Source organism: Ambystoma mexicanum, chromosome 3p (assembly GCF_040938575.1).
Source record: "Ambystoma mexicanum isolate Mex_15411 chromosome 3p, UKY_AmexF1_1, whole genome shotgun sequence".
Classification (NCBI taxonomy): Eukaryota; Metazoa; Chordata; class Amphibia; order Caudata; family Ambystomatidae; genus Ambystoma; species Ambystoma mexicanum.
In genome coordinates this window covers 927,488,752-927,516,623 of record NC_090925.1, presented here as the reverse complement: position 1 = coordinate 927,516,623, position 27,872 = coordinate 927,488,752, and the positions used below count along the sequence as shown (strand labels likewise).

Sequence of the window (27,872 nt, the reverse complement as noted above, 5' to 3'; positions counted from 1 at the left end):
GCTGAGATTCGCATCACCTTATTGAGCGTCCGCATCATTCTTTCGGCCTCACCATTTGCCAGCGGCCATAGTGGGGACACTCTCCGATGTTTAATCCCCCTCTCACTCAGATACTGGGCAAATTGGCGACCGGTAAAAGGCGGTCCGTTGTCTGAGCACACAATGTCGGGAAACCCATACGTTGCGAACATTCTGTCCAACGCCGCCGTGGTGTATTCGGTAGCCGTCGACTCGACCACCTCCACCTCCGGGTACCTTGACCATTGATCCACTGCCACCAGAAAATACATTCCCCGCCCCGTCGCGCCCAAGTCCATGTGTACCGTACCCCACGGCTTTGTGCTGCGGTCCATCGAGCTGATGGGTGGTGCTTTGTCCTCTGGCGTGGCAGCTTGGCAGATCAGACATCTCTTCACATAGCGCTCCACCCTTTCTCCCAGGCCTGGAAACCATACTTTTGGCCTCAACCTCGCCTTTGTTTTCACAACCCCCTGGTGGCCAATGTGCGCCAGCTCGAGTACCCTCAGCCTGAGTTCCCGCGGGATGATGATCTGTCGATCCCTGAGCAACAGTCCATCATCGGAAATCGATAACTCCTCTCTCATTCTCCAGAGTGCCTGCAGATCTTTCTGGGCCTCTTCCTGGCGTCGTGAATTATTGCGCAGTACTACCCTCCAATCTCCGCTTCTCACCGCTGCCTTGATGATGTCGAAGACCTCATCTTTGCATGACTCGGTGGCGATCGCCAGTCTTGATAGTGCTTTGGGAAGCGCACCTTCCACTATCTGGCAGAGAAGGCCGTTGCACTCCATTTCACTGCTGTCACCTTCTGCATTCACTTTGTTGGGATGCCTTGATAGATAGTCCGCGGGGTTATTGGTCCCCGGTCGGTATACCAACTTCACCCCGTACTCCATTAAGGCCAGCATCCATCTCTCGATGCGGGGTGGGGGTTTTGATGATGCACCTGCAAGTATTGGCAGCAGCGGCTTGTGGTCGGTGACCACCACTACCGGTTTGCCCAATATGTACAGGCGAAAATGGCGACATCCCCATAGGATGGCCAGGGCTTCCCTTTCTATCTGGGAGTATCTCCTCTCAGTGCTGGAAAGTGCTTTGCTTGCGTATGCAATCGGTCTCATGTCTCCACGCTCATCTGGTTGTAATAGCACTGCCCCGACCCCGACTGGGCTTGCATCCACCACTACCTCTGACTCCACCGCTGGGTTGAAATATGCCATGGTGTCACCATCCGACAAGGCGTTTTTCAGGGCCTGGAATGCTTCTTGTTCTCGTGACTCCCATTTCCACGCCACCTCATTTTTAGTCAGTGCCCTCAGAGGTTCCGCCATCGACGCCAGTCCTTTTATGAAACGGCCACAGTACGTCACCATCCCTAAGAAGCTCCTCACTTCCGTGGGGGACTGTGGTGCCGCCGCTTCCCGAATGTCTCTGACTTTATCCGGATCAGGTGATATACCTGCGGCCTGAAAGATGAAGCCGAAAAACCTGATCCGGTCCTTGAAGAACTCGCACTTCTGGCGATGTAACGTGAGTCCCAGGTCTTTCAATCTCCTCAGAGTACTTTCCAGACGTTTCAGGTGCTCTGCTTCTAGTTCTAGTCGTCTATAACTCATCTATAAAACTAAAATGTCATCACTCATGTTTAGGACACCTGTCAGCCCCGCCAGCGCTCCTCTAATTGTGTTCTGGAACACTTCAGCCGCCGAAGATATCCCGAGACTCAACCGTTTGAATTGGTACAGGCCCTCGTGTGTTGTGAAAGTTGTAATGAATCTTCAGTCCGGGTGGAGCTCCAGCTGGTGATATCCTGCTCGTAAGTCCAGCTTGGAGAATACACGTGCCCCTTGAAGCTCACCTACAATGTCGTCGAGGGTTGCTGTAATATGCCTCTCCCTCTTAATCGCCGCATTGGGGAGGCGCATGTCTACGCAGATCCTCACTGCTCCCGGCTGCTTGGGTTTGGGGGCGACTACTATCAGTGAAACCCAGGGTGTGGGCCCTTCCACCCTCTCAATGATATCCATATTCACGAGCGACCGCAGCTCTTCCTCTACTTTTTCCCTGAGATGGAACGGAATTCGCCTGTGTTTTATAGCGGTCGGTCTGATGGTGTCGTCGATGTGTAGCCTTATCGGGGGCGCCTTCAGTTTCCCTACACCTTCGAAAATGTCAGCATATTTGTCGAGCAGGCACTCGACATCTATTTGATGTACCTCCAGTGCGAAATGCACCAGTCCAAGAGCCTCAGATGCTGCGCAGCTGAGTAGGGAATGAAGACTGATGTCCGTGACAAAAAAAGTGCTTTGATTGCTTTGTCACCCTTGGTGACTGGCGTGACGAACACGCCCTTAATGGGTATCGGGGTGTCGCCTCCGAACGTAAATATTTTCGCCGCGGAGTTGTCTAGCGCCGGAGGTCCTGGAAGTTTTTGGTACTGCTCTTCGGCCAATACACATACAGAGGCTCCAGTGTCAATTAGAACCTGTGTTGGCACCCCCTGTATGTCCACCATGCATTTGGGTTGCCTCTTCTTCCTGGTACCTGATGCTAAATTAGATATGAAGAATACTTCTTCATCCTCTTCTTCCTCTTCCTCCGCTAGCTGCAGCCTTTGTATTTCTTGTTCGAGAGCCGCGATGCTCCGTAGTCTCCTGGATCCGCCACCGCGACTTCTTTCTGGGCCTCTCTGTACAGATACGGGGGCTGGAGCACGGCACATACGGGCATAGTGCCCTGGTTTATCGCACCGACCACACGACCTTGATTTGGCCGAGCATTCCTCCGAGTGCGGCAGGTCATAACCGCAGTATTGGCATATGGACTCCGACCCTGGGGGATTTCGAGTTTCTGGCTTCTTCTGGTCCCACTTATCTTTAGTGGCCCCTCATCTGCTAATGGCATACGCCTCATCCGTCATGCCTGGGCGCCTGGCTGCATCCATCCTTGCGCCCCTCGCCTCCGCCAATTCAAACGTCCTGCCACTGTTTAGTATTTGCGCCAGCGTCCACCCCGGTTCTCGCAATACTTGTCTCCTTAGCTTGCTCGAGCAACAACCCTATATTACCTGGTTCCGTATCATAGACTCATCATTGTCCCAGCGGCATGCCGTGGCCATCATTCTCAACCTGGCACAAAACTGGTCAAGAGGTTCTTCATCTTTTTGCTTCTCCCCACAGAACAGGAATCTCTCATAGTCCATATTCGGCTGAGGTATGAAATGGTTTTCCAAAGCCGTCTTGACCGTAGCATATGTGACCACCTGTAGATTGCACGCCTCAAAAATGCGAATGACATCCAGCCCTGCCGAATACAGCAAAGTTGCCCTTTTGGCTGCATCATCGGTGATACCGGTCGCTGCAAAGTACATTTCAAGTCTTTTAATCCAGAGCAACCATCTTGGCCCCAGTTTGGATGGGGTCCCGACACGTCAAACTCTTGCATCGGTAACAGAGACCCTTGTTGTGGCCCCGTTGTGCCACGTGCAGTCTCCGCTTCCCCATCGCTGTCTGCCATTGCTGCCGGTCGCACAGGCACCTCCAGGTGTTACAGAGGCCGCAAACCTGTTGTGTGGGGCTCCAACGCCGTGCTCTGGCCACTCCTTTTTGTGTCACAGTTGAGGGTCATCCCCAGGTGGGTGGGAACGACCAGGGTTCCAAAAATGTTGCCGTGAGGCAGAAGCGCAACAGCGCATGAGCACCTGTGCAGGCCGCAACTGTCGCTCAATCGTGGCGTTCACGCCGGGTCCGTGTCATGCCACGATACGCGGCACCGCTGATCTGGTGCGTGTCGGGACGAGCATAATCGTGGCGCTCCTCCTCGTCGCCAGATGTTGTGTCCTCACCCCAGATGGTCGGGGTAAGGATCCGCAATCACGCCTGCATACAATCATGCATACAGGGCACACACGCAGGGACGACGCGGGACGCGTTGTTGCCTGGTCCGCGTCCCGGCGGGAACTACCGCACGGGCGCCGTTTATTGCTGTGCGCATGCGCGACCCGAGAACAAGGCTCGCGCATGCGCTGCACACTACGGGGACATCACAGTGAGGAAACATAAATTACGGTCATATAAGATACTATGGTCTGACGAGCAGAAGGCGGTGTTAAGTAAAGGCCACTCACCAAGCAAGCAGTATGTACAAGTAAGAATGTAACCAGTAACATGTACAGAGTATATACACAGGCAACTTTATACAGAGAGGCACAGAGCACAGAATCAATGCATCCAATCATTCCTAAGGCTTACCAGAGAGTCTCTGTGCATTAAAGCACACGTTGAGATTACAAAGGTATACTTAGAAAAGCAGGGCGCCTCCAGAGGAGAGGCATGAAAGCACACCATTGACACAGGACAGCTTAGATTTCAAAGTAGTGGCCGGTCCTTAAATCACGCGGGGCCAACTCACTAACCAACCACGTGACCCTGATCACATGGTCCAATCAGGGTGCAGCCCAATCCACACCGCACAGGTGATCTCCATCACCCTAGAGCCCACACAATGGGAGGAGCAGACCACCTTTAAAACTCAACTAGCCCAGCCGGTCACTGTAATTCCCTGGGAGAGCTGGCTATGGAAGGATATCCGACACTTGGTGACCTGGACTTGTGGAGCGTCCAACAGAGAAGATAACCAGAGTGGAGAGCTGGAAGGCTCAGACCCTGGCAGGTGGGGAGTTAATACAGACATGCAATAGTGAGAAAAGAGTTATTTGGTTAAGAAGAGAGTTACTGGGTGAATAGAAGAGTGGTGTTAGTATGGAACAGGCAAGAGCCATTTGGGTGCAGGGTAAGCCAGTGGGTAATGCAGAAAGTAGTGCTAGTTTGGAACAGAAGGCAGTTTTGCGGTATACAAAGAAAGTTAATATGGAAACGAGTGCAAAGGGTACTGGATTGGAGAGAGAGTCGAGGGGTTCCCCATTGGGAAGCAAGCAAGGGAGTGAAACAGAAGTGAGACTTGAGGTTTACAGAGAGAGCCGAGGAGGTTACCTCAGAACCGGGTACAAAGAGTACCAGCGTGGAGAAAGAGGGGGGAAAGGGTGCCATCTTGGAGGTAAGTGAAAGTATGGAACAGAAGATTGTCAGTGAAAGGATGCGGAAGTGTACCAAATTAAAGAAGGAAGTGAGCAGCATCAACTGGGAATCAAGAGGTAAAAACAGTGAGGAATATAAAAGTATACCAGATAGAAAGAGTAGAAGGAAGACGATAGGGAAAGAGAGTGAAGGTGAAGGAAGAGACAGAAGGGGAAAGGATTACTGGAGAAGGGTAGAGAAAGAAAGATGAGATAGTGAGAAAGAATTGTGGACATTTAAGGACTAAGAGAGAGATACGGAATTCAGGACAAGGCAAGTGAGGGGTATTGGTGGAAGAGAGAGAAGTTAGTGAAAGTCCTAACGAGGGGGATCGAGATCCACCGTGAGGGAACTGGAGACAGTGGCTTCCCTGAGAAAAGGGATGTTCCAGGTGAGAGAGTACAATAGGAAGATGTAGGGGGTGGCGATGTTACACCAGGGAACAGAGAGGGGAGCTTAGGATTAGTTAGGACAGAGGAGAACACAAGAGGTCATGAGGGGGTGATGTAGGAACTCTTGGCCAACAAGGTCATGTCACCCAAGCAGGCAGGAAATACCCATTCCAACCTCTTGGGAGAACTACCCGCAATCGACTTAGGAGGCAGAGGTCCACAAGAGCCATGAAACATTAATTTACCCAAGAACTATGGGTCTGGGCTGGGGCAGAGGACCACCCAAGAACTGGAGAGAGGGCCAAGAGACCAGACCACCCACCTATTTGAGATGCCTGGCAGAGAAGGAACAATCTCCTTGAAGAACCAAGAATTGTTGTAGATACTTCTGTTTTGAAACACTAGGAACACCTTTGAACTTTAGAATTTTTGTTAGCACAATTTTGTGTTTGGTTGGATTTAGGCAACATAAATCCTTTATCAATGATCCCCTGGGACGCAAGAGTGGAAGACAATGATCCTCTCGATCCCTTTTTTAGGTACCCTGTAGACTTTATCCTCACTTTATATCTGGACACTTGGGATCATTAGCCAACCCTTTACTTTGGCCACTATTATCATCCTGACACTATCAGTAATTCATTTTGGCAAACACGCTGATACTTTATGTTTACTTGCACAATTGTAAATAAACACTTGAAACTTACCTTTTATCTGGATTTTAGTTCTGAAACACAACTGACAAGGTGGCGTATCTACGGATGCCTTGACACAACACAAGCACCCGACTACGTTACAGCCCATGTAAGGCTGTATGCTCAGGGGGTTACCATGTTTGGAATTTATTGCCATGTAGGCAGTCCAGTACTGACATGCAACTAATCTATTCAAGCAGACCTTAAAAATGCCCAAGTTTCATAAGGTGCCCAGTTCATCTGTGAGATGCACCTGCATCCAGGACATAATTGCACTTTAATTTCCTGGATCTCTATGTTGTGAGTCGCTCAAGGTTGGTGATTATGTGAGATTACACCACAAATGTGAGAAGGACAGTATTAAAGAGCGTGTTGTAAAATCAAATTGACTTGCTGCTTTAAAGTGTTTATGTCTTTTAAACAAAACAATCTAGCATGACATTAGTTGAGGATATTAACAACATAGCAGGCCTAGTGCACACTTTACCTTTTCTTCCACCAATAAAACGGGGGGAGAGCGCGAACGCAGTCTCCCACTACCAGAAATAATGCAGTTGTGTATCCCGCATTTGGGGAACATAGCAGGGGTCAGCAAATCCGATGTGCAATGGGTAAGCCTCACCCTGGGAGATCTGCCCTTGAGATCAGATTCTCCCCTGCCAGCTAAGTATGAGTTGCATGCAAGAGGGCAGGGGTTGGGTCAGTTCTGGGAAGCCCCGCTAAGCGAGGGTGAGAAGGCAGGCCCTGACCCAGCCCCAACCCCCCACCCCCCGGAAGCTCTGAGCGTCTGCAGAGCTGCCTGTCCCGCATGTAGGGGGAAGCTCCAGCAGGCAGGGCCCAGCAGAAGAGCAGATTGTAGCGCAGTTCCTTTCTCCCATCAGGCCCTGCTCGGCCCGAGATTTGTATAAATAGCAGGATGGCTCGAGCAGGCCTGTTGCAATCTGCCCACTAGCCTGTCGGCCCCACACGGGCCCATGGCTCTCCTGAGCAGAGCTGCTCAGCGCTGGCCCCATTGACACCATCATAATCATCCTGGACCTCGACGCTCCACCACCCCTGAATCTCAGAGTTCTGCTCAATGACAATGCTGAAGCTTTGACATCTTTGCCGTAACTATATGCCGCGTTGTGTCAGCCGAGCCTGCACAGCGCCAAAGGCAAGTATTCCCTTGTCCGGGCCCAGAGGGCCCAGAGGTCACTGAGTCTTCCAGTGCCATCCACTTGGCATGGCCTACTGTTCCCAGCGTTTTCTACCCGCAAATCAGCACCACTGCCAAACAGAACTGCATCATTGGGGCCCATCGCTGCTGCTCTCCGACTTGACCCCAGCCCAGCGCAAAGGCATCTGGTCTGATGCTGAAAAGCCTGGCTCTGCTGAGATCCAAAAAGACAAGAACTAAGGTATTTTGGGAACATAGTACTATTGTTTTTTTGTGTTGCAACTGTATCACCTCACACCTCTCCTGAAGGGTATAGGCTGCCCTCAGACTGCGCTACCAAAAGAGTGAAAATAAGTTATACCTGTTGGGCTTGCCTGTTTCACTTTTATGATTGGGATCACTGCTGCATGGGTATTAAGCGCGTTATAAATAACCTATCATATCAGATCATATCATAGATCACAGATCAAGATCATACACAACTTCCAGAAACCTTGGCAGGTGGTCCACTGAGGCCCATTTGCAGGTTGTAGTGTGTTATTGGGGCACTACTAGGGTAACATATTGTGCTGTACATGTGGTATTCACCATGCTTTGATACCACACTGGCCACATCTATAATGTCCAATGTACTTGGTATAATGCATGGACATTTTCATCAATCCGCACTGTGCTTAGAGGTAAACATAACTGAGCTCCCGCTGTTCTTCTTTCTCTCGAGATGAGGAAAAAATGCACTGCAACGGTTAAGTTTCTCAGTTGATAAAGGTTCATCTTTCGGTGACATTCGCAATTCAAAAGAACGATTTTTGGGGCAGACAGGCTGTGTCGCCGCAACCCCTGCTAAACATATGTCCAGAGATGACAAACCTTGAAAGTAACTCCGCACAATGGCCCTCTGAGCAGCGGCCCACGGCTAATCAGGGGTTCAGGAATCCGCTGTGCTGCCCACGCCGAGAGGAACTCCTGCACAGCACCTTCCACATAATCCTTCGCCCGGGCCAGCACTCTCTTCTCCTCACCTCGCCACCTCCTCCCTTCATCTCGGCTCGCCTTTTGCCCCTCGGAGCACCATGCAAGAGAAGAACGGGAATGTCTGGGCCGGAGCCCGTTCCTCTCTTGCATGGTGGGTCCTACTTGCCTGAAATGGGATATTTAAATGCAAAGTAATTGCTACTATATTAATCCCATTGTTCATAGTTTGTGGGAGTACTGGGCTATTGTATGGACCCGCGCTCACTGAAAATGAATGGTATTCCTGAGGTAACCCTCACTATGCCGTGATACAAATTAGTCTCTCCTTCCTCCATCAAGTCCCAAGATCTTCTTGACAAATGTATTTATTTCTGCAATGTTTGTCGGATATCCGTCAAACATTGCATAAATAAACGCTTCAAGCCTGAGGACTGTAACTACCTCTGTTGACCCCATGGGGCCACCAGAGGAAATTATAGTTTTGCGCAGAGGCACATTTAAAAAAAAGAAAACATTATTATTATTTTTTTTTTTACTCAAGAGTTGTCCAACATATGGCCTCGCGGGCCACATAAAATGGCTTGCGGGGCCGCATTGTGGCCCACGGGCCGTATGTTGGACAACCTTGGTACAGGGAGGTCAGACGCTACCACTTGAGGTTCTCACCCGACTGGGACTAGAGTTGTTTTCATTCAATCCTAGGTGGTTGTACATTGCCATTGTGGTACTGCAGAACTCTCGCCCACCCTTACTTGGCACCACTATGAGCCTTTGTTTGTTCCTGACTAGCACAATGCATAGTTTGTCTGTTTGCCTACCGTAATATCAGTGTACACACACACACACACACACACTCCCCCGCCCACCCCCCCCACTAAGAGTTGACCACATTATTTGCCCAGAGTACTGCATGCTGTAATTACGATTACTGCATACGTGACCCAACTGTGCATTAAATTGTAAATGTGTTGAGAAGGTAGGCATGATAGATTAGAATCGCTAATCTACCAAACGTCTATTGAAATTAGGTAATGAGACATGAACTGATTTTCAGATCTTCTAAAGGACCCAATCTAATTTGAACTTTATCAATATACCCATATGCAACTATTGTTTCACCAATGGTCCAGTTATACCTCTTGTCTGCCTTGCCAAACTGCATTTTCATATGTAAATGATTTATTAACAAAGAAAAAAAGATAGTGCTTGTTACGTTCTGGCTCTGCGCTGCGGCGCCTGGGGGGACAGAAAGTTGAAGGCCTCGGAAGTAGGCTGCAGTGGCGCAGCTCCGGCAGGAACGAAATGACTCACGCCACACGTTGTTGGTATATGGCCCAGAACTGACTCCTATCCGTGGGGTGGGGCTTTTATTAAGACACCATGCGTCACCGCATTTCGGGACACAGGGCAGATACAACATTCCTCCTTTATTTCAACTTAACTTAGCATTAAACAAAACTTGGCATACATATCTGCAAATACTTCATCTACAAACCCGGGTGCCTCCCCCTTTCATAGTTCTCGTGGGGCTGACTACCACACATAGTCTTTGAGCCGAGCTGGCGGCTTGGTGGCGGTTCTCAAACCATATCTCCCACCCCTGGAGCTGGGCCCCACTGTCTCATTGGGTGCCTCACCTTCCATGTCCGGCTCACCCATGTCAGGTTCGCTCCACTGCTCCCACGATCTGTCACTCACTTCTTCTTCACCATGAGGGTGAGCGGGTTCTCCCTCGTTCGGCTGGGGGTCTTCATGTTCTTGGAGATATTCCCCATCGGTCCATAGGTTGCATGGCACAGTCTTGAACCATGACGCATTTCGTGTCACCTGTCAGTGTCCTCTTTGTACAGTTATCATGGTCCCTTGTTTCTCACTGACAGTCCATGGGAGAGACTCATAGCGGGAGTCCAGCTTGGACTTTGTCGGGTTCCGCAGCATGACCACCTGGTCGCCCACCTGGTGGTTGGATGGTTTTGACCTCCTCTTGGCACTCATGTGGGCATTGGCTCCCGTTCTCCTTCTTTCTGTGCGCTCATCGTCAAATCTGTCCGGGATTCTGCTGGGGTGATACGGAATGGAAGACTTTATAACTGTGCCAAACATGAGGTCTGCTGGCGGGACACCAGTCGTGCTGTGAGTGGTGACCCTGTAATTTTGCAGAAAACGATAGAGGTCGACTTTCCACGGGCTGGCATTTGCTCTTGATACCCTCAGCACTTTGTTGAGTGTCCTCATAAACCGTTCCACATCCCCGTTCGCCTGGGGCCATCTTGGCATGATGTGATGGTAACGTATGTTTAGTTCCTGCAGGTATTGTTTGAACTCCTCCCCTTGGAATGGTGGGCCATTATCACTCTTGATTCTGGAGGGCAGTCCATGCATTGCAAACATCTTCTCCATGGTCAGGATGACCACTTCCGCTGCCGTGGATTCAACAATCTTGACTTCGGGATATCGGGAGTGGTCATCAATGGCCACCAGGAGGTACAGGCCTTCTCGCAGTTTACAAAAGTTGATGCTTATTGCGTCCCATCTGCCAAAACCTCGTTCTGCTGACTGGATTGGTTCTGGGTCAGGTGGAGCTCCGGTTATCTGGCATGGTAGACAGGTGTTGATTAGCCTTTCGACCTTCTCATCTATCTGCGGAAACCACACTCAGTGCCGGATTCGAGCTTTCGTCCGAGCCATTCCTTGGTGGCCTTCTGCGGCTAACGCCACTATTCTGTCCTGAAGGCTTGGCGGGACGATGATACAATTTCCCCTGAGTAGAATCCCTTGTTCCGTGATCGACAGGTCCTGCCGTATGGTGAACATCCCCGTGAGAAACGTCTTTGCTTCCACTGTTCTGTTGTGGGTGTTCTTCATGAAGGACTTCCAATCGCCTGATATAATGGTGTCCTTTACCAGGTCACAACACGGGTCTTTGTGTGTTTCATCTGCAATGTCCTTGATGCTGACAGCCTTTGGTCTCATTGCAGGTGCCACCTGGCAGATATGTTCCTCAGTCTCTTTGGCTACTTGAACTTCCTGTGGAGTCGCCGCTCGAGGGTGTCTTGAGAGGAAGTCTGCCGAGTTTCCACTTCCCAGCTGATAGGCCAACTCAAAATTGTATTGCTGGAGATGTAACAGCCATTTGGCTATTGTGGCCGGCGGGTGGGAGGATGTGCCCATGAAGATTGGCCGCAGGGGTTTATGATCGGGAAAGGTTGTGAACCTTCTGCCAAATAGCTAGAGGTGGAAATGACGACACCCCCAAAGCACGGCAATTGCCTCCTTTTCAATGTGGGAGTATCGTTGCTCCGTCATTGTGAGAGCTCTTGACGCGTATGCAATTGGCCTCTTCTCACCCTCTTTGGTGACCTGCATGAGGATGGCCCCTAGGCCTACAGGATTAGCATCCACATACAGTTCTGTTGGGAGCGCTGTGTCATAGTATGCCATTTTCATGTCCACCGACAGTGACTCTTTGATGTTTTCAAAGGCTTCCTGACACGCTTGCCCCCATTCCCACTTTGTGTTTAGCTTGGTAAGTTCTCGAAGGGGTTCCGAGAGTCTGGCCAAATTCCGGATGAATCTCCCACAGTAGGTGGCCATCCTCAGGAAACTGCGCACTTCAGTGGGTGTCATGGGTGGACTCGCGGCCTGAATGTCTGCAACTTTCTGGGGGTCCGGGGCGATGCCAGTGCTTCTGAACTTGTAGCCAAAGAATGATATTTCCGTTTTAAAGAATTCACATTTTTCTTTGTGAATGGTTAGTCCAGCACCTTCTAGTCTGCCCAGGAGCATCTGTAGTCTCCTCAAGTTTTCTTCTCTGTCCTGAGCATGGATCAGGATATCGTCACTCACATTTAGGACACCTGGTATGCCCCGGATGACCTCCTGAATTGTCTGTTGAAAAACTTCGGCAGCCGAGGAGATCCTAAAACTCAAACGCCTATATCTTTGCAAGCCCATGTGTGTTGAAAAAGTGGTTATGTATCGAGATTCCCTATGCAGCTTTAGCTGTTGGTATTCTGCTTTCAAATCAACCTTGGAGAAAACTCTTGACCCTGTGAGATCAGCCACAATTTCGTCCCTTGGTAGGCGTGATGTGGCGCTCCCTCTTTATGGCAGCGTTCGGGAGACGCATGTCTATACAAATCCGGACTTTTCCAGGCTGTTTGGGTTTTTTTGTGACTACCATCGGGGAAACCCATGGTGTAGGTCCCGTTACCTCTTCTATTATTCCGGCTTCTTCCAACGCTTTAAGTTCTTTTTCCACTTATTCGCGCATGTGGAATGGGGTCCTCCTGTGTTTTACGGCCTTTGGCTGGACCGACTCGTCAATGTGGAGTTTGATTGCCTTTCCTTTTAAGCACCCTATTCCTTTTTGCAGGTTGGGATACTGTGCCAGGATCTTCTCAACTTCTTGTGCTTCCTTTACTTGACAGATGAACTTTACTAGCCCTGGGTCTTCAGCCGCATCGCCACTTAGAAGGCATTCGATGCCCGCATTTACCAAATAGATTTTTGACGGTAAGATGTTATCACCATGGCTGAGGGTAGTGTGCGGAATCTGCCAACCACCGGTAGGGGTTTCCTGCAGCCATATGCAAACAGCAAAGTGTCCGCGTCCTTCAGATACAGTTGTGGCTGCAGTGTTTGAAATGTGCTTATGGGCATAACATTTACGGATGCTCCCGTGTCTATGATCATCCATACATGTTGGTTTTGGAGTCTGACCTGGCATTTGCGCCTCCTGAGCCCTTTTTTTGGCGTAGCATGTCCATGATTCAGGGCTGACACAAGGTAGACCTTTCTCCCTTTCTTCCACTGTTCCCTGTCAGATTCCTGTGGTGTCCCGGTCATGTCATCCCCTTCTTCCTCAGTCGAAGAGTTTGTCGATTCCACTCGCCGTGCACTTGCTTGCTTCTTTTTCTTGGTCCCACTCTTCTCTTGAGGATTTTGTGGTGGCGGTTGTGGGTTACTCGATGACCGGCACACCTTGGCATAGTGGTCCTTCCTGCCACATGGACCGCATGTTGTCCCTTGTGCCGGGCAGTTCCGCCATCCATGTCGCGTTCCACCACACCATCCGCACTCCGTGGGTCCCGGGATTCATGGCTGCCATATGGCACGTGTGTAATTCCTGCCAGTCTCATCCCTTGTCGACTGTATATTGGTGACTTGGGCTACCATGGCTGTCATGAGGGCAGGCTGTAGTTTTTGAAGAGTAGTGCCCATGTGAGCGGCCTTAGCATGTGCCAGTTCTCTTTGGCGACCCAATTCCAGGATGCATGTTAGGGAGATGCCCTTTTCACTCAGTACCATCCTTCTCAGTTTCTCAGATTGGATGCCGTTGATGAGCTGTCTCCGGATTTCTTTCTCCACATCCGTGAACTCGCACGATATTGCCAGCTTCCTGAGTCGGGTGTGGTAGGCATCTAAGGTCTCCTCTTCTGCTTGGATTGTGGTGCAGAATATAAAGGTTTCATAATCGGGGTTGAGGTGTGGGAGAAAATGAGCCGTCAAAGCATCCTTCGCTTGCTGGTAAATGTCCTGGCCATCATCAATGGTTAGCGAGTTAAAAATACGTAGCACTTCGTCCCCCACATTTAGCAACAGGTGTGATCTCATTTTTCTGGCGGTAGCTATGTCTTTACATTCTATTGCCATTTCAAAATTTTGGATCCATAGCTGCCACCCGGGCCCAACTGATGATGGATCCGTGAATGGGTCAAATGGCTGTATCATTGCAGAGGAGCCCCCTTGTGGGCGAGCTTGCGGTGACGACATAGACAGATTAGCCGCAAACCTTGAAGACGTACCGGGCCTGGGGGTGGACGTGCCGGTCGCCATAGCAAAGTCTCACTGTCCCTTGATGGGGTTTGTTCGCCTCACCTCGGTGCATAGCTTCAGGTGTCTGTGCTCCCCTGTGTGGCTGAAAGCTCGAGTTGTAGCAGATGGGTCAGCTGCCTCGATCCAGGTGCTCACAGTGTCTTGTTGCCACGTGTGTGATGTCTTCCCACGTTGTGCTGTGGAGCATTGGACCCCTGGATGTTAGTGTGTCCATAGTTTGAGGCTGTATTTCCTCCAATAACTGGGGCTCATGTACGGAGCAGTTTGACAGATGGAGAAGAGGAAGAGAAAACATTTTTTTTTTTTTGGGATGGGGGGTTTTTGTGTGCCCCCCCACCAGGTGTCCAAAAATTTTGCGTGTCGCTGCTGTTATGAACTGCTGGCAGGGCGTCGAATGTGTGTGCTGGTTCCCATTTCCCCCGTTGCCAGTGTTACGTTCTGGCTCCGTGCTGTGGCGCCTGGGGAGACAGAACGTTGAGGGCATTGGAAGTAGGCTGCAGTGGCGCAGCTCCGGCAGGAGCGAAATGACTAATGCCACACGTTGTTGGTGTCTGGGCCGGAACTGCCTCCCATCCGCGGGGGAGGGGCTTTTATTAAGGCGCCCTGCGTCACTGCGTTGCGGGATACAGGGCGGATACAACAGTGCTTTTCAATATTGTCCAGATGAATGTAAGATTTGGCTGCTGACTATTCCCCTAGAGACTTGGGGAGAACCCCTCAGGCTGCACCATTGGTCATCCAAGAATGGACTTTGTTAAGTGTCATTCTTCTGGGATAGATTGCTGGACTTGTCCTAATATTAACTTTCACCTGAATACATGAATTCTTTGAGCATGTCAGTCTAGTGAAAATATTTCCTAACTGCCTACAACTGAGGAAATGGGACTAGACAACAGATCTCCTGAAAGGAAATGAAAAGACCCTCAAAAAGACGGGATATACAGATTTTGGATGGTCTGTGTGAACTAAGCACACAATCTGAGCTCCAACGGTTCTCAATCAGGTCTGCACTGGATGATACTAATAATTTGGCATCCTATGACTTCCAAGCACACACATCGGACCTCCATGTGATTCAACAAAGCAGTAGCCAATCACAGTAGGCGAACAGGAGACTCAGAAGCTGAACGGTATCGATGTGATGGCATGGGAGGGATTTTTTCAAATGGCAATACTGATCTTTTCACCAGAAGAGATTTATCCAAGTGCGCCAAGCTAACCTCTCAGATGCATGTTGCGCTTTTCAGAACTGTCAAGTAAATTAAGAGAATGACTCGGCCCAGAACACTCTTTGGACCAAACTGTAGCAGAGCGGACTTTGGAAAGATTGGTCCTGGAAAAGGAACCCTGCAAGTAACAGGTATGGGAACGAAACAAAGGTCTGTTCCGGGCAAAACCAAAGAGGGAGAAGGGAGACAAGACAACTCATTACAGGTTTGGACTGGATGACTGAGTTCCTTAAAAAAAGGTGGTCCAACTAATCGACTCTGGTCCAGCAAGTAGAATATTTTAGCAGACACTTCGGACAACGTAGGGTCAAAACCGCTGAGGGTCAATATACCCTCCGTATCCTGAAAACCATTTTTCAAGCATTTCATTGAAAGTGTGTGAGGAAGAACAGAAGCAGCAACAGGGTCAATTGCAAATATTTGCATGAACAAGTCCGTAATTGTCGGCTACTAATACTCTTCTTCAATGTTGCTTCCCAAAGCCCAAGGAATACCCTCATAATAATAACATAATCTTGTATTTTGAACGTCTCTGCGCTTGGGACTTGCAGCAAACTCCATCAGAGTATGTGAGGGCAAGAGGCACCAATCCAATGGAATTTTTGTCAGGTAGTACCTATGTGTTTTGCTTTTGCTTGGCCACGTAGAGGGATCCCAAACGTATGTTCCCCCAGGCCCCAAACAAAACGAGTTATTGGACTCAGACAGGCAAGAAATTACACTTAGGCCAATAGGAAAGGAAATGGCGCGCTATAGGCCGTTTATTCACACATACATATAAATATATACACACATAACTAACACATAATATAAAGGGCCCTCATTACAAGTTATGCCGGTAGCCATGCCGCAATTTGCTGGCAAAACCGCATCCGTGTCCGTGTCCTCGGAATGAGGACTTACCGGACCATTCCGAGTTCTGATGGCCCGGTAATTCCTCACTCGAGGACACGGACACGGTTCATCCCCATTCCCATTCAGCCCCCATAGGGCTGAATGGGAATGGGAGAGGGAGTAAACAACGGGCCATTACGAGATGGCTCGTTGTTTGCTCCCTCTTCCCCTCGCGGAACCAGGTATGCACGCCTGGTTTTACGAGGGACCTCGTAATGTGGCGGAACGGGTTGAACGGCGCTGCAGCCTTTTACAGCGCCATTTAACCCGTTCCGCCAGGGTCGTAATGAGGCCCATAGTCATTTATACATTAACATAAAGAAAATGCACCACCGTTATAATGGTTGCAGAAGACACCTTCATCTCGGCCACCTCAACACTGCTTAATCCCAGAGCAGGTAGGCAGAGAGATCACTTGTGCTAACAGGGTCTGGAGCAGAGCGTCCTCCCTCTCAGCGAGACTGCATCATCTGGGGGCGCAAATTCTAACTATCTTCCCAAGAGGAATACCTCTTCTCTTTATGGGGGAGCTCCCGCCCCTCTTGGTAATGACTGCCTTCGGCCAAAGAGCACACCAGAAGCACAAGGAGCACAGAGTGGAAAAATCCAGCCAGAAGTGGAAAACCCCAGCTTCCCTTCCTTGCCTTTGTTCCCAGTACCCCTCAACACAGCACCTGCAGAGCGCTCCGACTCCTTTTCTGGCTCGTCCTTCAGTGGGCAATACAACAACTATTCTCCACAGTTAGTTAGAAAACGTAGGCTTTCATTGCACTGTATTTATTTATTTATTTATTCGCATTTGTTGAGCGCACAGCAGACCGAAGGCATCGTGGCGCTGGTTACAGTGTTTCTTAAGCTTAGTTACATACAGTTGGTGCCTGTGGTTACATTGGGCAGTGATTATGCTTTAAAGACATGTACATAATGAACACGAGAGTGGTCAGGTGTGCAAGTTAGTTGAAGAGGGCAGTTTTGAGTTGTTTACGGAAAGAGAGGAGGGATGTTTCTGCTCTGAGGTTGGTGGGCAGTGCGTTCCAAAGCTTTGGTGCCAGGTAGGGGAAGCATATACCTCCAGCCTTGGATCTATTGATGCGTGGTATGGTGAGACGGTTGGTGTATGTAGATCTGATTGGTCTTGTGGACTGGGATCTATACAGGGTGTCGGATAGGTAGGATGGTGCTGCATGGTTGATGCATTTATGCGTAGTGGTGAGGATTTTGAAAGCAATCCTATCCTTGACTGGGAGCCAATGGACAGCTTTCCTGGCTAGGGTGATGTGCTCTCTTTTTGGTATGCTGAGTGCTGCTCTGAAGGCATTGTTCTGAGTGGTTTAGAGCCTTGATAGGTTATTCTTGGAGGTGCCGGCTAGGAGCGCGTTACAGTAGTCCAATTTAGCTCCAATGGTGGCTCTTGCGATGGACATGCAGTTATCTTTTGTTAGGAACGGTTTTATTGCTGTGATGAGTTTAGTGCTCAATGCCGAGGCCGAGACTATTGCGCTTACTTGTTTATCCATAGATAGGGTGGCATCTATGTGAACTCCTAGTGTTTTGACTGATGATAGGACTGGGATGATGCAGTTGTCTATGTTAAAGTTAATGTATAGTGGGTTGAGGTTGGCGAGGGTGGGCTTCTGACCTAGGATGAGGATTTCAGTTTTATCCCCATTCAAGCAGAGACCGTTAGTAGCCATCCAGGCTTGTATGGTGGAGTAGATTAATTGAAGGGAGGTGGAGTCTTGATGATAGTTTCCAGTCATGGGAAGGAGTATCTGCGTGTCATCGGCGTAATTCATGTAGGTGATCCCCATAGCATCCAGCTTGTCGAATAGGGGCTTGGTAAAAAGGTTATATAGCGTTGGGGCCGTGCAGGAACCTTGGGGAACCCCACAGTGAATGATGGATGGTGCTGCATGAGCTGTGTTGGAGAAGACTTTCATAGCTCTACCTTGTAGGAAGGAGGTTACCCATGAGGCAGCGTCCTTGGAGAAGTGTGCTGCATGCTTTAGATGGTTGGTGAGAGTGTTGTGATCTACCAGGTCAAATGCTGCTGATAGGTCAAGGAGGAGGAGGAGTGCGGGCTTGCCTTTGTCCAAGATGTTAGTGATTTTGTTTTTTAGGTCTAGAAGGGTGGTTTCAGTTCCGTGTCCCTTACGGAATCCAGATTGCCTTTTACCTAAGATTGCGTTAGATTCCAGATAGTGTTGGACCTGTATATGGGCGGCTTTGTCAAGTAATTTTAGAAGGAATGGAACTGTGGTTATGGGTTGGTAGTTGTTGGGGTTTGCAGGGTCTAGTGGAGGTTTTTTTAGGAGGGGGCGCACCCAGGCCTCTTTGAGGCTGTCTGGGACTATGCCTGACCTGAATGATGCGTTGATGAAAGCTGTGAGGAGCAGTGCGAGCTGCTCAGCACAATCTTTGATGATTTTTGGGGGGCATACATCACCCTTACATAGTGAAGGTTTGAGATGTTTTAGGATTTAATGACATCAGTTTTGGAAATTTCGGTGAAAGTGAATTTGGGTGTGTTGCTGGCTTTGACACTAGGTTTCATAGGTGCGTGTGTGCTTTGCTTTGGTAAGGAGTTGTAGTGGTGGGATATCTTTTTTTGGAGGAGGTTTATTTTTTCTGGCTGTGCACCAAGCCTCGTCCTTGATGATCTCGTCTGGGCATGTAGGAGGTATGGTTAGATCTTTAAAGATACTGAATAGCTCTTTAGATTGAGAGTTAGCTGCGGTGATGCGTTGGTTCTAGGCTTCGGATTTAGCTAGGAAGATGGCATCTTTGTATTTTTTGGCTATGGTTTTGAATATATCTTTTGTGTTGTCGCAGGGATTACGTTGCCAGTTCTTAAGCGCTTGGCGCTTGTCTGTGCGCAATGATTGGAGATCCTCTGAGAACCAGGAGTTGGAGTGGAAGGATTTTTTCTCTTTTTTGTTTTCTAGGGGGGTGGCAGTGTTGACCGCCCTTGTGATGGAATCTTTAAATATTTCAGCGAGTGTATTAGGGTCTGATGAGAAAGGGGGCTTTAGACAAGGCGCATTGAGTAATGGTTATGGTCTGTCCACAGGAGGCTGGTGTTGGCGGTGATTACTATGTTGCAGTTGTGGTCAGAGATCCAGTCTAGGGTGTGTCCTTTAGCGTGTGCGGGCGCTATTATTTTTTGAGAGAATCCTAGGTTGTGGAGGTCTTTGGCTAAGGATAAGGCAGCTTTTTCCTTGGGGTCGTTGAGTCCTAAGTTTAGGTCTCCTATGAGGAGTGACTTAGTGGATTTTTTAATGCTGTTTCCTAGGAGGTGGTTAACTTGACCTTGGAAGTTGGTGGAGGGGCCAGGTGGACGGCATATTGTATGAATATTAATAGTGCAGTTAGGCAATGGTGCTAGTTTGATAGATAGGATGTCAACATTTCCTTCCTCTCGGTGTGGTATGGTTCTAATGGGTAGGGTTTCTTTGTGGATAAGGGCAACCCCCCCTCCTGATGGAAGTGAATGTGCAAAATGACTGCGCACCAGCGGCATGTTGCTTGAGCTCATTTTCCGCATAAGCACTACACTATGGAAGGTATGTGCAGTAGAAGTACCAGCAGCGTAGCATAACATACCCATAGCTGGCGATAGCCAGAGCCGTCCACTGGGCTTAAGATGCAGCTGACCGCAGTTGGCACATTCACAATGTACCATGCTGACCCTCCTACACGCAACAGGCCATGAACATGCCTCTTTGCTTGCATGTTATCCCGGGTTCGGCAGGATTGCTTTTTTACAACAGTCACTGCCAAATCATTTTTTGTTGAAATGGCTCCATTGTGGTGTAGGACTACTGCCCCCCTCACCATACTCTGATGCATGTGTGAGAATACGCTGACCCCATGTAATCATGCCCACATCTGTAATACACAGCTGAAATAAAAAGAGCTTAAATAAGGAAAATAAAAAATAACGAAATTAAACATTCATTCATTCATTCAAAAAATGGAATCTCATTACACATCTATATACTTTTGTTTTAAAACATGCTATTGCTTTGTGGTAGTACAGGGAGAGCCTCCTGTCCCCTCTGCTCCTACTCTTCGGCATAACTCAGTGCCCTTCTTTTTTCACTTATCTATTTATACCCATGAAAATGTACTTTGAAACCTGAGGGATCGTAGCCCCCACCCCCACCATACCAGCATCACCTTTTCTAAACAATACTGCTCAAAGCCAGTTATTTTCAGTGAACCTTTGTACTTTTTTCAGTATTCTTCATTTTTGTTGTACATTTGTAACCCCTAGAATCAGCATGGTTCAGAATCGAACTATCTAAAATAAAATGTATATGGTGCCACTCGCCCAAAGCCCTCAGATTACTCACAGAACTTACAAACATAAAACATAAAAAGAGGAACCAGGGAGGAGTAAAGCCATGAACTTTAAGGAAAACAATCACTTGGAGGAAGACCTGCGATCAAAAGTTCAATATTAATCAGCTTTTCTGTCAAAGAGAAAGGTTTTTAAGCGTTTTTTTAAATGCAATTTTGATGTGCATCCCCTAATGTCTGGCGGCAGCGAATTCCAAAGGAAAGGAGCCCAGACATTAAATCCAGCCCCTTCGATCTTTTTCAGGATAACATGTGGTTGATCCAGGATTACCCTGTTATTTGAACGGAGAACCCGTTTAATGGGAGCTTTTTTCATTCTGGAGGAGAGATACAGCGGGACCTCACATGCCAAGCATTTAAACACTAAGACAGATCCCTTGAACTGAATGCGTTGCTCAATTGGGAACCAGTGCAATCTTCTGCGAGATTCAGAGACTTGTGTACAGCAGCCAAGGCAGTAAACAGCACGCACCACTCCATTCTAAGTTACCTGGAGCTTCTTAGGATTAGTTTGGGACATGCCAACCAAGAAACTGTTGCAAAAGTCAAGCCTTGTGTTCACTATAGCTGCCTCAATCGGAGCCCTATTAGCCTCTGATAGGTAGGGGAGAATCTGCCACAGCAGGTGAGCATAATAAAAGCAGAGGATTTCAGGAATGAAACATGTTTTTTGATAGATAAATGAGAATCAAAAAAGACTCCAAGCGTCTTAACTGAGTCGGTTACTGGAATGATATTCCCATTTATAGTGAAACAATTAAATTGAGTGTCTAGGTTCTTTAATCTATATGGTGTTCCCAGAATAAGCAACTCAGACTTAGAGTCACTTAAGGCCAAAGAGTTTATTGTCATGCATTTTTGTATGGCTTCAAAAACTTCATCAACACGGTTAGCATAATTCTTGTATATCCCAGAAAGCTTGAAGACTATCTGTGTATCATCTGCGTAATTCTCAAACTTGACCCCGAGGGAGACCAGAAGATTGCATAGACATTTGATATACACATTGAAAAGTAATGGCGACAAGCATAAATGCTGTGGGACCGTCTTTTGGGATTGGGCCTCTCCCCCCACCATACATGCTGTCCTTGGGCCCAGAAAAGATATAAACGATGCTGCCGCAGACGGAGAGCATTGTCCAATGTTAATCAACTTTTCTGCCAACAAATCGTGGTCGACCAAGTCAAAAGCTGACGAAAGGTCCAGCAGCAGGAGCAGAGCCCCGTTCCCTTCCTCAATAATTTCTGTGATGTTGGATTTTAAATCTAATAGGGCAGTCTCCGTACCATTATTACGGTAACCCAATTGTTCATTAGCCAAGATATCATGTTGTTCCACAAAGGCATAATAATGGGAATAAGCAACTTTATCGATTATTTTCAAAATGAACGGAACGTTTGTGATAGGCCTGTAGTTTCCGAATGCTAGACGGTCGAGGTTCTCCTTTTTTAATAAAGTTGTTATCCAGGCTTCCTTAATAGTCCCTGGGACCCGAGCCTCTTGGAAGGAATAGTTGAAACATCTTGTAACCCAAGGGATCAGTACGGGTGCAAAGTCTTTAAAATTTTTGCTGGAAAAATTTCACCTTTATAGGGTGTGGGCTTCATTTTCGGAATAATTTCTAATTATTCACTTTATGAGACTTTGTGAAAGGAGAAAAGATCCATCCCCAGGGGGTGGGTTTGAAGGTATGGTAAAGCCACGTCATGCGTAAACTGAAGCATCTTCACCTGTGCCTTGATGCGTGTCTGGTGGTGTAAAGTCTTTTTAGAGAAGCCGTTGATGATGTGCTAACACCAGTCGTTGTCCATAACGACAGAAGACTTTGCAGTAGTCCCTCGTGATTTCTGGAGGACTTAGAACAGTTAATTTGGTTTGGATGCAGCAATTGCAACCATGGCATTGAGGCTAAGCTACATAGCTTTGAACACTTTAGCCTTAAAAAGTCTGGCGGCGAGTTTATAAACCAAGCATGAAGTATCAGAAGGATGCTTTCTCCAGTTCCGTTCCGCCTTTCGCTTTTCCCCCTTTGCTATCAAGACTTGTGAGGAAACGCATTGATTGTGCATAGCCACTTTATGCTCTTTGGCTGAGCGAATGGGAGCTAGACGATCGAAGACTTGATTGATGGCCAACCTAAAAGAAAGCGTGAACTCATCGAGAAATAGCTTTTTTACCTAAGGATGGTAGCAGTTGGGTTACTAGTGTTTTAAATGCTTCAAGGGTGACTTTCTTGTGATTACGGGATGGGAGAGGTCTCAAAATGAAGAAGAAAATGGTCAGACCAGATACACTCTTGTACCAGTTTTAATGTCACTATCTCATTCTTGGATAAAATCCAATCCAGGGTGTTCTCTCCCTTGTGCGTTGAGGTATCGACACATTGATGAAATCCCACTGATTGTAAAGTTTGTAAAAAGGAAATAGTTTCAAGATCCTGAGGGTTATTAGCCCATAAGTTGAAATCACCAAGAATAATGAAAGATGAGGTGGTTTTGGATGTACTCCCTATAAAGGCTAGGAGTTGTTTTTCAAATAAGGGTGTGGCCCTGCGGGGTCTGTACAAAATCAAAACACTGAGTGAGTGGACTGAGTCAATGTTTATCTTCAGTAGCAACGCTTCACATAGATCAAGAGTGGGAGGTGGGGAGATGTAGAATCCCAGCTTTTGTTTAAAAATCATAGCAACTCTGCCTCCTCTCCCACTTTCGCGGTCAGCGTGAAGACATGTGTAGCCGTCGGAAGTTGCCAAGGCCACCGCATGAAAAGATGCATCATGCAGCCAAGTCTCATTGATCACCAGCAAGTCAAAACTATTTTGCACAATGGAGTCAGAAATGTCCACTGCATGCAGTACCAATGACTGGGTATTTATTAGGCCGCATTTCAATGGAACATTGGCTGCGGGGTAGGCGCAAGAAGAACCAACCCTTCCACTAGAATTGGCTTGGATAGCACATTGGCTCATTACATGGTTGTTGTCAATAATTGTCTTTGTTTGAAGACGAGGGTGCACAGCAAGGAGGTAACTAAAGTGTAGAGGAGGTCCCAAACATGGCCTGCACTCCAGCCACCCTTTCTGAAGTACCAGAAATGTTCACACCGAGATATGTGACGTACAATGAGCAGATAAACCAGCAGGGAGCCGCACTAGGGCTCTGTCCAGTGCCAATCAGAAAAGCGATACCTATTGAAATGCCAATAACCAGGCAACCATGGACAGTAAGGTATCCATTGAGACAACCATACCAGCAAATGACACAAAATGAAGATGGTTTAAACACTGTCCCAGAAGAAACTCAAAAGGCCTTAATGGAAGACGAATGATGACGTCACAAGGGCCCGGACAGACGTACAGATGAAGAACGACAACCAAAAGATGACACACAAAGACAAAACAGCATGGATAAGGATATCACAGACATAGAAGAAGAGACGATGTTGAAATATAACGAAACGTAACTGCAAGCAGGATGAAAGTATTCAACCAGCTAACGCCTGTACATAGGCTTGTAACGCAAGAAGCTAAGTAAACAGTGCGAGGCTTGCTATGCTTATTAGAAGAATAGAGCGGCAAGCGCCAACTATATATATCTACCTCAACGAAGCATATTATATAAGTGCAGTCCACTTTATACAAAAGTAGAATTAACCCAGGTTACTAAAGGTCAAAACAGGCCAGGATTCTTGTTCCAGCTAAAACAAGAAGAGACGGCGGAATCAAAACTCAACAAAGAGCAGGCCGAGCCTGGGAAATCAAGGTCAAACCAAGAGAGGAAGTAACTTCGGAGAATCGAAACTTAAGAGCAGAGCAGCCTGCCCCGTGAAATTCGAGATAAGGGGGCCCAAGCAGGTGGCGGGCAAAAGTAAGAATTAAATGCACAAATAGAAGGGAAACGAAGCAGATTCACGGTGTGCTAACACGTGACCAGCCAAGCGCGAAGAGGTACCAACATCTGATGTCACCCAAAGCAGGAGATACCATAACTTTTCCTGACAAGAAGCTACAATTTCAAGGCCAACCTCAGCCAACTAATTCACACATAGCCCTAAAGTACTGATTGATGGAAGGGAGGCAGGGTGAATCTTGGGGCATACTGGATCTGGGTGACCATTCTGCATGCTGCTAATTAAAGTGGAGATTTATGCTTAGAGTTGTAGCCAGCCCAATCACAGTGGGCCAAATAATCTAAGGTCCTATAGTTAGTAGAACCAATGGGACGTCATACTTTTAGTGACGTATAAATGAGTAATGTTAGAGGGAAGGGCGTAGACGCCCCCCTGATAAGAGTTAAGCAATCCTCACACTCCATTACCGTATACAGATATAGCACCTATACATAAGTTACCTTTTCCAACCAATAGAATTGCATGACAAATTTATGAGTGTTTCACGTCAATGATGATGAATTTTGACTATAAATATTGCTGTTGAATGAAGATTGTTGGGAGTTGAAGCAAGACGGACCATCGCATCATTGCTGATCTCCATGTTTCCCTGTTTCTTGTGTTGTCCTTATTGATTGGTGTTGGAGTAGTAAACCTGCACCCCCATCCACCTCAAGGTGCAGCTATCTTGTCTTAAAGTATTCGAGAGTGAGCTCTGACTCTATGGGTCAGTCAGGGGTCAATTGCCCTCGTTTACACTTGGTAGCAGGGGATGGTTGGAAACCATTGATTATTGATTATTGATAAGACATCTATTGACCGTTGACACAAAGTAACTCTAGGTCTTTGGCAATATCACAAGTCCTTCGCCATTCGGCTGAGTAGACTGTGAAGCTTCCCGTGGACAATGGTAGTGTAATTGATCTAAAACTGCAGTGGGGCCTGAACGGACCCGTTTTAAAAAACCATAACCCTTCCCATTCCTACGGGCAGCGGATCAGGCGAAAGTCTGAAGGAGGCAGTAACGGAGGCGGTGATCCCGAGGGTCCAGAGAGGAACGATGCGAACGGTGAGTGAATAAAAAAATTGAGTGCATTGGCAAATTTCATAGGCTTTAGAACAAGTAGAGGGAAAAGGTAATGGAGCGAGGTGGAGAAAACAAAATAGTCAGAAGCAGAGAAGACTGTATATATATAAGGGGACAATGGGCCTCATTACACGTAGTGCGGTAAGGGTTTACCGGTACTGGTAAGGGCACCGGTACCGGTAGACCCTTACTACGAGGTCCCTTTTCGGGTTGGCACTTTAACGCCTGCTGTTTAGCAGGTGTTAAAAACCAACCCGCAAAGGGACCAGGGTGCTAATTACGGTACCGCAATTTGCGGCACCGTAATTAGTGCCTTCCCCATTCCCATAGAGCACTATGGGGCAAAAATGGGAATGGGGAAGGGCAATGGGGGAAGGGGGAATTACCGCCCGCCAACCTTGGAATAGAGCGGTAATTCCCCTGTCCTCCAAGGCAGTGCCGGTATTTTACCGGCATGGACCAGCACCTTGGTCCACTGCCTACCTTGTAATGAGGCCCAATGACTCGAGAATAATTGAATAAGTTAGAGAATACCAGGGTGGACACCTGAGAAGTTAGAGGATACCAGGGTGGACACCTGAGAAGTGAGAGGATACCAGGGCGGACACCTGAGGATAGAGAGGATTCGCCTTATTCCTATGCTTTAATATCGGGGCCGGAAGAAATGTGAACTCAGAGACCCACATAATAGGGGACGATTAGGCTACTACCACGTTTAAAGCCGTTGTAAAAGGGGTTCGTTTAAACTCCATGTAGGGGTAATAATTAGAGACAGAGATATGTGTGCCCAGCTGGTGTCTGTCTATTCTGTTAAGTGTCTGTCTTACATGTTCTGTTGTGCCATCATGTGCGAAGGAATTCTTTTATGTGTTTTGAGTGAGACCTGATTAAGATTTGCGTGATTCAATAGTTGAGATGGAATCGTACACGAATTGATGTTTTTGAGTAAATTGGTGATATAAAAGATTTTGGCGGGAAAAAGTGGATTGGAGCTTGCAGTGTTTGGTGCTCGCCCATATTGTTGGAAGTGTTAAAATTGCATGAAAGCATTAAAAAGCATCGTATAAGAGGAATAGAAACAGATTTAAGCATGGAAGACATTACTCCATTAGCACACTTATGTAAGCAACTGCCAAAATACGCACCCAAGCTTAAGAAATATAGCACTGAGTGGGTTAAGGGTACCGCCCACAAGATGTTTATGGGTCTCTATCTTAAGCCGTCTTACAACATATGATGACGTACTTGCATGCCACATATACAGGCAAAAAACTAGAGAAACGCCTTGCTGTTCTAGGAAAATGTTCAAAAAGCTAAAGGAGGAAGAGCCACCTGAAGACTGGATATTAAATGTATGCACCGAGGGGGATAAGACGCCTACCACGCCACCAGCCCCGCCCAAAACTGAACCTGAAGAAAGTAAGCCTGAGGGACTCTACCCATTAAGGGAGCTTAGAGCAGCCACAGGGAACAGCAACACCGCATATGAGTCACCTACTCACAGTAGTGACAATAATCAAGGGAAGGATAAGAACTGGAATCTCACCTCCATAGTCCCGAGGGACAAGGGGAGACGCGACGGCGAAAGAAAGGATCAGGCACAGACAAGTGCATCTCTCGATAAGGAGAGAGAGAGGGAAAGAAGTGGAAAGGAAGTGAAGACAGAACTGATGAGATAGCATTCACGAAAGATGAATGGATGGGAGGACAAATCTTATTGAAACTCGATGGGAAAGGAAGTGATGATGTGAGACCTAATGAGAGGTTAGATGAGGCACAGAGAAAGGAGAAAGAAAAGGAGTTAAGGGATGAAAGGATAAGAAGGAAGGATAGACTGAGGCGAGAACAGCTATATCGCGAAGAGCAAGAAAAACAGCTCGATCGCAAACAGAGAGCAGTCTATGATCAAGACAGACAGAAACAGCAAAGGTTGGAAAAAGAGCAAAGGGTACGTGAAAAAAGGATAAGGAGATGAAGAGACGAGGAAGTTCGAAAGGTAGATGAACGTAGAAATGGGAAGGGAAGAAGATAGAGTCAGAGAAGAGGCGAGGAAGCGCAAGGAATTCGATGATGATATTGAACGCAAGCGTCGACAGAGGGCACGCAATCTCGAATATTTGGAAAGGGAAATTAAAAAACCCAATCCAGTTGTAGACTGGGAAGACATTGAAGAATTCTTTCTTGCGTACGACTCAGCGCCAGGTACGTCTAGGGCAAATATTGAAGATGACTTTGACACCAGAAGCATCAGGGAAAC

General features: G+C 47.8%; 1 protein-coding gene and 1 non-coding gene across 2 annotated transcripts in view; one reads left to right on the top strand and one right to left on the bottom strand.

Moving 5' to 3' along the window:
• Positions 1-27,872, top strand: part of MMP24 (matrix metallopeptidase 24) — a 744,834-nt gene that overhangs the window by 572,100 nt on the left and 144,862 nt on the right. The gene's annotated exons all lie outside the window — the stretch shown is intronic.
• Positions 6,692-6,854, bottom strand: LOC138581534 (U1 spliceosomal RNA). The gene has a single exon (XR_011304606.1). It is a non-coding gene; the product is annotated as a U1 spliceosomal RNA (small nuclear RNA).